Source organism: Astatotilapia calliptera, chromosome 3 (genome assembly GCF_900246225.1).
Source record: "Astatotilapia calliptera chromosome 3, fAstCal1.2, whole genome shotgun sequence".
Taxonomy (NCBI): Eukaryota; Metazoa; Chordata; class Actinopteri; order Cichliformes; family Cichlidae; genus Astatotilapia; species Astatotilapia calliptera.
In genome coordinates, this window is record NC_039304.1 from 28,310,543 (window position 1) to 28,319,724 (window position 9,182).

Sequence of the window (9,182 nt, forward strand, 5' to 3'; positions counted from 1 at the left end):
TAAAGAGGAATTCATCATCATCCGCAGTTCATCAAAAAAAAAAAAAAGTGCCATTAAAAACAATTCAGCAGATCCTCAAAGTATGGATACAATCTGTTTTCAGCTGTAGAGGTACGCTTCATGTACTTATCAACATGCAGTTTAGAGGCTTGCATTAGAGTGCTTTGGTACTTGGGCCTCTTTTATTTAGCACGGTTATACCATTGTGTATTTAGCTATATAAATATGCTCAAGAGTCTATTGTATGTTTGTCATGCAATTAAAAATTCAAAAATATAATTTTTAAATCAGTAACTTTGCAAATTTAGAGGAAATGTTTTTGGATAACAAATGTGTCACATTTTCAACAGGGTTTGAATAATCAGCGTTAACACAGAGACATTTATGCGCTGGGTATAACAGACATCCTTACCTTGGAGCAGAGAAACACGGTGTATTGTTGCTTTTCTCTATTGTATAAGCAGCGCCCGACTGTCATAAACGCTCTGTGCGGGTAGCAAAGTCGGATCCGACGCACATCCAGGAATCCGTGTGAAAGAAAGGTCTCGCTGCAGCTAGGCTCTCAGGATAGTCAGGCTTTTATTTATATTTGCATTCTGGTGCGTTAAAGCAGCCTCTGTGTCCCGCTTGGATCCTCATTCCGAAAATTCAGATATTTAAATAAAATGGTGAATTGGCTAGTGATGAGGAGCCACTTAGATCCGTAAAATGAGGTTTGATTAAATTAAACTCTTATGAACAGCTATGAACTCTACCTCTCTGCTGATGTGTTCCAAACAAGCAATGTTTTCTACACGTCCAAACTGTGTGCTAACTACCTCACACCGCTGTGTCTGGGATCCGAAAAAATAAAAAGTTAAAACGCTATACCTTGCGGCAGTTGTGAAGTGCTGAGGAAACTACTGTGTGTCTGATGGGGTGTTTTTATATAGGTGGACTTGGTTTCAGTTGGCCTCTGACATGATAAGATAAAATAAAGGAAACTGATTGTAATGGAACTACAGTGCTGGGATGCTCTTGATAAGGGAGCCTCTTTTATTGTTTTATGACTTGTTTTGCTGACTGTTGAGGGCCTAACTGTAACCAACTCTGTCTAACTGTTGCAGAGTTAAGAATCTGTAGTTTTTAGAAGTAACACAAGAAAAGTTAATTTCTAAAGGAATACCTGTTGTTTGTGGTGCTCTATTTAAAACTATTAGTGTCATGAACCGAAGTTCAGCGCACAAGCTGGACCCAGAAGCAGAGCCAACACACACAGGAGTACGAGAAAATAAACTTTATTTTAACTGAAGGTGTCCCGGGAGGGTAGAAGGAAAACACGCGTGAAACTCGAGAAACCAAGGGACCGGGAGATGAGTCGCGCAGGAACGCCGAAAACGGGACTGTGGGAGGCTGCAACAGAAAAAGGACAAGAATTATTGGGGCGCGGGGAAATAGCAGCATACGTGGGGGAAGAGTATGAGTCTTACGGTGACAGCGGGGCCGTGGGAGCCGGAGGGAGGGGTGAGGGTCCGCGCTAAATTTGCAAAGTTACTGATTTAAAAATTATATTTTTGAATTTTTAATTGCATGACAAACATACAATAGACTCTTGAGCATATTTATATAGCTAAATACACAATGGTATAACCGTGCTAAATAAAAGAGGCCCAAGTACCAAAGCACTCTAATGCAAGCCTCTAAACTGCATGTTGATAAGTACATGAAGCGTACCTCTACAGCTGAAAACAGATTGTATCCATACTTTGAGGATCTGCTGAATTGTTTTTAATGGCACTTTTTTTTTTTTTTGATGAACTGCGGATGATGATGAATTCCTCTTTATTGTAGAAACAGTCCCTAAGCTGTTGTTGCTCATACTTACTGAGTTCCCTAGCTACTTCCTTACTATGTCAGTAAACTTTTTGAAAAGGAAGCTGCTGTAGATTTAAAGAAACACCTTAATTGAAGCAAAGGCAAAAAAATTGGAATGAATTTTATGTGACTGTAAAGCCAACAATAAGTGAAAATCCAAAAACGCCTCCAATCCTAATGATCTTCCCCCTCTCTCTCTCTCTCTCTCTCTGTGTGTGTGTCCTCACAGAAGGAAGGTCACAACAGGAGCTTTTTTCAATCAGTTTTTTACAAGAAGTGTAGCTCATACAATGGTATAAATGTATTATTTGCGATACTTTATAAATATGAACCTCTAAAGATTTTGAGTTCGTGCACATTGTGAATCAAGAATCTAAATATTTGTATCACAATGATTTCTATAAAAGCAATTTTGTTTATGGGGATAATGTGACAAATCTTTTGTGACCCTATTAATGATCAATGGTAATTAAAGAGGAACCCTGGCTCTGGACATTTTCATGACAAGTGACAGCGCAGACAACTACTAACGAGAGAACATGTTTTATCATCATAAACACGGTGATAAGAAGCATCGTTAAAGCGTCACTTCAGTAATGTTGACTCATGTTTTTAATAGATGACTTAAAACACTAAACTCTAATTTCTGTGGTTATTTTAAGTTTACAGAATATAACATGTGGTAAGACGACGAGTTTTACTTCTCATGTTATGTGTATCTATTTATCATGTATGCTACTTTGCTCTGTGGACTGTAAAATGTTTCATTGTGTTCATGAAATAAACCAGACTTTCACTGTCTGCATCTTTTACTGTTTTTCTGCTTTTGTTCACTCCAAGTTTGACAAAACCTACAGATATCCAGAGTTAACTCGCTAACAATGCGGAGCAGTCTCAGTGTATTTAGCTGCTTTTTCCCTGAACACAACCAACCGAGAGAAACGCCTGTGGTCCTCACTTTGGTCATTTTGAACGCTGAAGGAGATTTGTTCAATAGACACCTTATACTAGTGTTTCCTGCACTTAATCCATCACTACTATGTTCTATATAAATCCAGATTCCTTTTATAGTTTGCAGTGAAATTTGTTAAACCGTTGCTTAATGGGACAGAAGTACAAGTCACTCTTTACTAACACATTTGTAGATGAGTTTAATGCTGAACGACACAGCTAGCAGTCTCACACACTCTTTAGGTTTTTCAAGTTATGTGTGTAAGGGTTTAGTCTATCAAACCTTACCCTTTTCTCCTCAGTATCACAACAGTATGACTCCCAAAGTACGGCTCAGTAAACAACCTATGACTCTAAAGCCAGAACAGAAAGATACAGTTGGAAGATGAATGATTGCGTTTTTATGATGCGTAGTAAAACGACCCCCTCTTCTTCTTCTCTGTGTTGTTCTTGTGTGTGTGTGTGTGTGTGTGTGTGTGTGTGTGTGTGTGTGTGTGTGTGTGTGTGTGTGTGTGTGTGTGTGTGTGCCTTAGAAGTCAAATAATACATTAGCCATACTTAAAAAAACATCTGAATTTCATTTAGAACTGAGATTCTAAGTTGTAAGCAGAAATCTTATGCACAGCCAGAAACATGTTTCCCCACTTTCACAATGCTGAGGTGCCAAATCCACAACCCCCAACAAATGGTTTATTACACGCGGGTGTGAAGGGCAAGCTTTACTTACACAGCCTCACACACAGTAGATTTTTAAAGTTTTTTTGGGTACAGTGGTTTAGCCACAGATGCAACATCCACTTTTGATAAAGATCACTCCACCTGTTTATTTCTTAAGAAATTAAGCATCTTTATTAAGCTCTTATTTATACATGTCTACACATTAATAGACACCGTGTGCTCTGAGACATTATAGTCTTCTACTTCTGCTTCCATCGGTTTGCATTTTAAACTCCCAGCCTTTCAGGTTGTTATGAACGGCTTATATTTCTAACATTTTGTGATGTAAAAGTGAACCATGTTTTTTTTTTTTTTTTAATTTTCTGTTTGATGGAAGGACTTAAGACACGAGTTATTTAAACAATTCTAAATGACCGTGTGATGGCCATAGTACTTTATGTGGGCCAAATGTGTTAAGGATAATGTTTATCAATGTAAAATTGCAAAGAACCTTTGAATAGATTATAACATTTTGTAAACAGATACCTCAGAAGCTGTACTGGTAGATCTATGTATGTAAGGTAAAACTTTCCACAGTACTTCCACTTAAGTAACTAAACACATAAAGTCACCCTTACCAATAATCCACTGCTCCTTGAAAAAAAGTAGCACAAACAGACAACTGACTGAGCAATGATAAGTAGAGCTACCCGAGGCCGATACGCAAGCAGAAGAAAATTAAAAGTTGTTGTTTTTGTGGCTCGAAAAATTAAAGAAAGTATGTTTAATAATTCAACAAGACCCGCACCTTCAACACATGTACATTCAAATTTTGGAACAGGCTCAACATTGCTGCTGTTCAATAGTTTTTATCCGTTTGAAAAAGTCATTTTACGGCTTTAATGTTTCCAGCTGATAAGGAGAATGAGTGCGTTTCAAATGTGCGTCCAAAGGCTTTAAACATCTGCTTTGTCTGTAACGACAGTATCAAACTACAGAGCATTGTTTTTACTAAAATTCAACATTTTCCGATGAAAATTTGGCTACTTTTTTTTTTCTTTACTGTAACACGCACCTCAATGCCATTTTTAGGATATTCTTGGTGATCACATTTTTTTCATATTTATGCTTTTGGCACTGAGGGTATCTAATACGCATGTTGTCACTGTGTTTGTACTACCAGCTGTGAGGGCTCTGCTTTTGCTTTGAGCAGTCTGTTTTTATTTTGTCTCGTGAGTGTGTGTGTTTTTCAAACGAGATCCTCGTCAGTTTGATTTTGTTACCACAAACTTTGTGTGAAGTTCACAACAGAGGTAAAGAGATTTAAACACCCCAGTTTAAGGAGGCAGGCAGGGGTTGGACCACCTGCACAGGACAGGTGAAGCAGAGAGTGTCGGGGGGAGATGTGCAACAGAAGCAGAGGGAACATTTTACAAGATGATAAATGGCAGATTTAGATGATTAAGGATTTGTTGACAAGATTAAAAGACACGTCCGTCAGAGTTCAACAACATTACAGTTTGATTAAATAAAAAAGTTTTTAGACTACACAAGGTTCATTTTCTCCTCTGATAGTAATCATATTAAACATGTCAAGAAAGAAAGAGTATAAAGAAAATAGTAAATGTGTGTCTAATTAAACTCTTCCTGTGAGCCTTACATCATCCTTTAATATGTTTGGTGTTACAAACTTGAAGAAGCACGGAAAAGATCATCAGACATTAATCTAATCAGTTTTCAGCCTTCATTCATATTGAAAAGTTGAAATCTTCCCTGCTAGACCCAAGTGCAGCGTTTAACACTGTCGGCCATAACATTTTATTACAGCTATTATTAAATGGAGAGTCCTCTTCACACACTGAGGTTAATTATGAAGCTCCACAGGCTTCTGTGCAAAGACCAGTTCTGTTTACATTATACGTGCTTTAGAAGACATAGCATACCACAGGTCAGCTCAGCAACATTTCGACTTTGGCTTGTTTTTTCTGGTTAACGTTAATTACGTAATTTAGAATTAAAGTTTAGTGTTTTTAGCATTTAGGATGGCCGTGGCGAGTAACTCAAGTGCTGTAAACATTTCATGAAACCTCATCAAAAGTTATCTGAGTTGGAAGGGTGGCTGTTAATAAGCCATTCTTAAGGAAGGAGAACAGAGAAAAATAAGGCTGAGGTGTGCCAAATTACACAAGAAATTGACTGGAAAAAGAAATCAGCTGTAATATGTCTTATGGAGTAATGAATCCAAATTTGAAATATGCATGGAGGAGGTCCGAAGAGAGATACAACAGTGAATGTCTATAGCTGTCTTTAACACAGCGTGGATACTCTACCGTGCTTTGAGGCTGGATTTCAGCCAGTGTTGTTGGAGCTCTTATCCAAATTAATCAAATTATGAATGTAGAAAAGTTCCACCAGATTTTGATCGACCATGTAATACCACGTAGTGTCTGATTGGCTTCAACTTCATTTTTCAGTACGACAATGATCGCAAACATACTGCCAATGTAGTCAAAGTATGCCTGGATGAAACAACGCATCAGTCATGGATTGATCTCTCCAGGGTGCGAACCTCAAGATAATCGAAGCAGTGTGGGATCATCTTGACAGAAAAAAAAACAAAAGGCAGCCAGCATCCAAAGAAGAGTCTCGGATGTCTTTCAAGAAGCCTGCAGAACTAAGAAATTACAAGAAAGCTTACCTATTAGAGTTTAAGCTGTGTTGAAGAATGAAAGGCAGCTTTAACTGAACAAAAGGGGAAAAAAATCCCACATTGACAGCTAACTCAAGAGACAAAAAGCATTAGAACTCAAGTCATTACCTTACTTAAGGATAAATAAGTTAATTAATTACATTAATGCATAAGCAGAAAATAACCTACAGTAACTGCTTTGCGATATGGAAGTGCAAAAGACAACTGAAAGGGAGGATAGTTTCTATATGTGGTTTCTATTAAGGGACAGAGGAACGATAAACGATAAGAAATCAAGGACAAGGAGTGTGGTGTAGATAAGTGAGGAAATCCGATCATTACTACAAATTTAGTTGAAATTTAAATATTTTAACTATGGTGTGTGAGGTGGGCCCCTGGGTGCCTCCTGTGAGGGCTGTCTGTTTTCCACATTCTGCAACGGTAAAATACGACTTAGAGGCGGATATTTGTTTTACTTTATGGGCAACAGTTGTCTGGCCTTGTTCTTGCTGTTGACAAAACTCGCCTCATGGTTGACTCTGAGAAAAAAACTCTTTCCCACAGAGGGGAATAAACTTATTCGAATATGAGCTTTTTTCCACTAAGGCTTATTTTATGGGGAGATGTACGAAATTATTTACCGGGTTACAAGCAACGATAATATCGACTGTTGACTCCTCAGCGTCATCATTTTCTGTCTATTGAGAAAACCCATTGTAAAAGTATTGAAGAAAAAAACTCTACCGCTGTCTCATTCCTCCTTGACCCGCGGTGTGTGTGTGTGTGTGTGTGTGTGTGTGTGTGTGTGAAACAAGATCGCCTGTCATGGCAATTATGGTTTGTTTTTCAGTCCCTTGTAAAAAGGACTCTCAAAAGGAAAAGTAGTATTCAAAGAAGACTATTCACTAAGGGATATTTATTCATTTTTACACATACGGGGTAGGCAGCCTGTAGGTTACAAGCAGATAGAAAGTTCTTCTTTTCATCACAAGCTATGGTGTAGCCTAAAAATGCAATTTGTTGCTAGGCTGATCATCTTAAACGTTTTTTACTGCGTCTGTATTATAGGAAAATAAAATACTATTGAAAGAAACGGTTCTCTACAGGAAGTCACTCTTTTTTCCCATTACAAACGCCGGTGCAGCTTAAGAAAGTAAAATTACATCCGCTATTGTAAAAAAAAAAAAGAAATACAGAGAAAATTGTCATAATATTGAAACAGAATTCAAACTATGAGTTTGCGGAAAACTAACTGCCGCTCTGTCTCTCTATACAGCACAGAGTCAACTGCTGCTGGGCTGCAGAATGAAAGGATCCATCTTGTGTGTCTGTGACTTAGAAATTGTGACGCCTCCTCTCTGCTTTTTATTCCCCTCCCCTGCCGCAGTCCCTCCCTCTAAAAAACTTTTTTTCCCAACAACAGGTGGCGTGCTTCCGGAGGCTTCCCCTCCCTTCTCCGGATGCTGGGGGTTTCCCACTCCTCCCTAACCCGGATGCAATTCGTCACGCTTAGGGGATTAAATTATACACTTCCGGGGGGGAGGTCAAAAGGTCATGATTAGGGCCATCAATCACATCGGGTCATAAGCTGTATGGGAGTATCTCTCTGACATATTTCTTTATTTGTGTTCTACAGATGCCAAACTAAAAAAGATGGTCATAAGGATGAAGGTGAAGTCTGATGTGGGTCTCACTGACTCCGCTGCCTCCGGTCAAATCCTAATGAAGGTACAAACGTAGATTCTAGGTTCCTTGTATCTTTACTGTCGCATTATGGAAAACAGGTTGTGCAGCAAGAGTTCGTAAAACAACAGTAAACACCAAACACATCACAACAAACACAAAATATCTACAGAAAAAAATATTAGAGGTAAAGAAAAGTAGCAAAAGTTTTTTATTTTGTTCCAAAACATAACGAAATTTCCCTTTTAACATGATTTAAAAACATTTAAACATGATTATTACCTGCATAACAGGGACATAAAGCTATGTGTGGTAAATCTAACAAGTATGAAAAACAGCTCTTTTCTTTTATAATGTTTTTCTTTAAGTTGGAGACCATCCTGAGAGATCAGGGGTTGGCTGATATCAAACTCAGCTGGCAAAGTGATAAAAATGGCAGTGTCTTTCAGCGTTAGTTGGAAACTATGGAGTCGACGGGTAAGAGATGCTCACTGCAGACTGTATACATCATGCTGCAATTGAACTAGTTTTCATTTGAAACATATTAATCATTGTGGAAAGAAATATAGTCAATATAGTTAAAAGCCAAAACGTTAAGCATGTTGTTCTCTTTCCAGGATGCTGACTGCAGAAGTACCTATGTTGTTTTACTGTAGCGCTGATGGATGCAAACAGATTATTTACAGATTGGTTCTCACCTCACTGAATTTAGGTGGAAACTATAGGTTGGAAGTAGCACTCATACAATATAATATTAAATAAGGCAATGATATGAACTGAAATCCAAGTGCTAATAATAGATGCAAATCATTTTTAAGCATTGTAAAGTGTGCCTGGTTTGGACATCGCTGTCCAAGTGCTTTGTTTTGCAAAAATGCAAGAAGAATAGCTTTCTCTGCCTATTCCTGTAGCTTGAAAGAAAGAAACAAAAAACAAAACAAAAAACAAGTTTGTAGTTGTTCTATTACCTTGTTAAGGATTTTACTTCATTGCAATGTTACTGTTATGTTATCTTACCTGTGTCTGCAGTTTTATTCTGAATGCCAAAGGCCACAGGACCTCTGATAGTAAATCCAAGGTAGAAGGTAACTTGACGTTTTTTCCAACAGCTGTTTTGCAGATTGGCATTGATCTTAGTCTCTTTACCACCAACTCCTGTATATACTCCGTAGTCTCTTACTACTCCATCAAGTCTAAGAAGGAGCTCTTGGACATCAGGACTTCTGAAGATTTCTTCTTTCTTCCAGTTATCGCTCCAATCTGGTTTTGCTTTCAGATGATTTTCAATAATTGTTCTGTGAACAATTCTTTTCACACCTTCACCTTTTCCAATGAAAAACACAGGAAG

At 38.0% G+C, this 9,182-nt stretch overlaps 1 long non-coding RNA gene across 1 annotated transcript; it reads right to left on the reverse strand.

Moving 5' to 3' along the window:
• Positions 1–1,261: 1,261 nt before the first annotated feature.
• On the reverse strand, positions 1,262–1,508 carry LOC113012925 (uncharacterized). The gene is made up of 2 exons (XR_003270777.1): positions 1,470–1,508; positions 1,262–1,392 (listed from the first exon to the last, which is right to left on the reverse strand). It is a non-coding gene; the product is annotated as an uncharacterized LOC113012925 (long non-coding RNA).
• Positions 1,509–9,182: the final 7,674 nt, after the last annotated feature.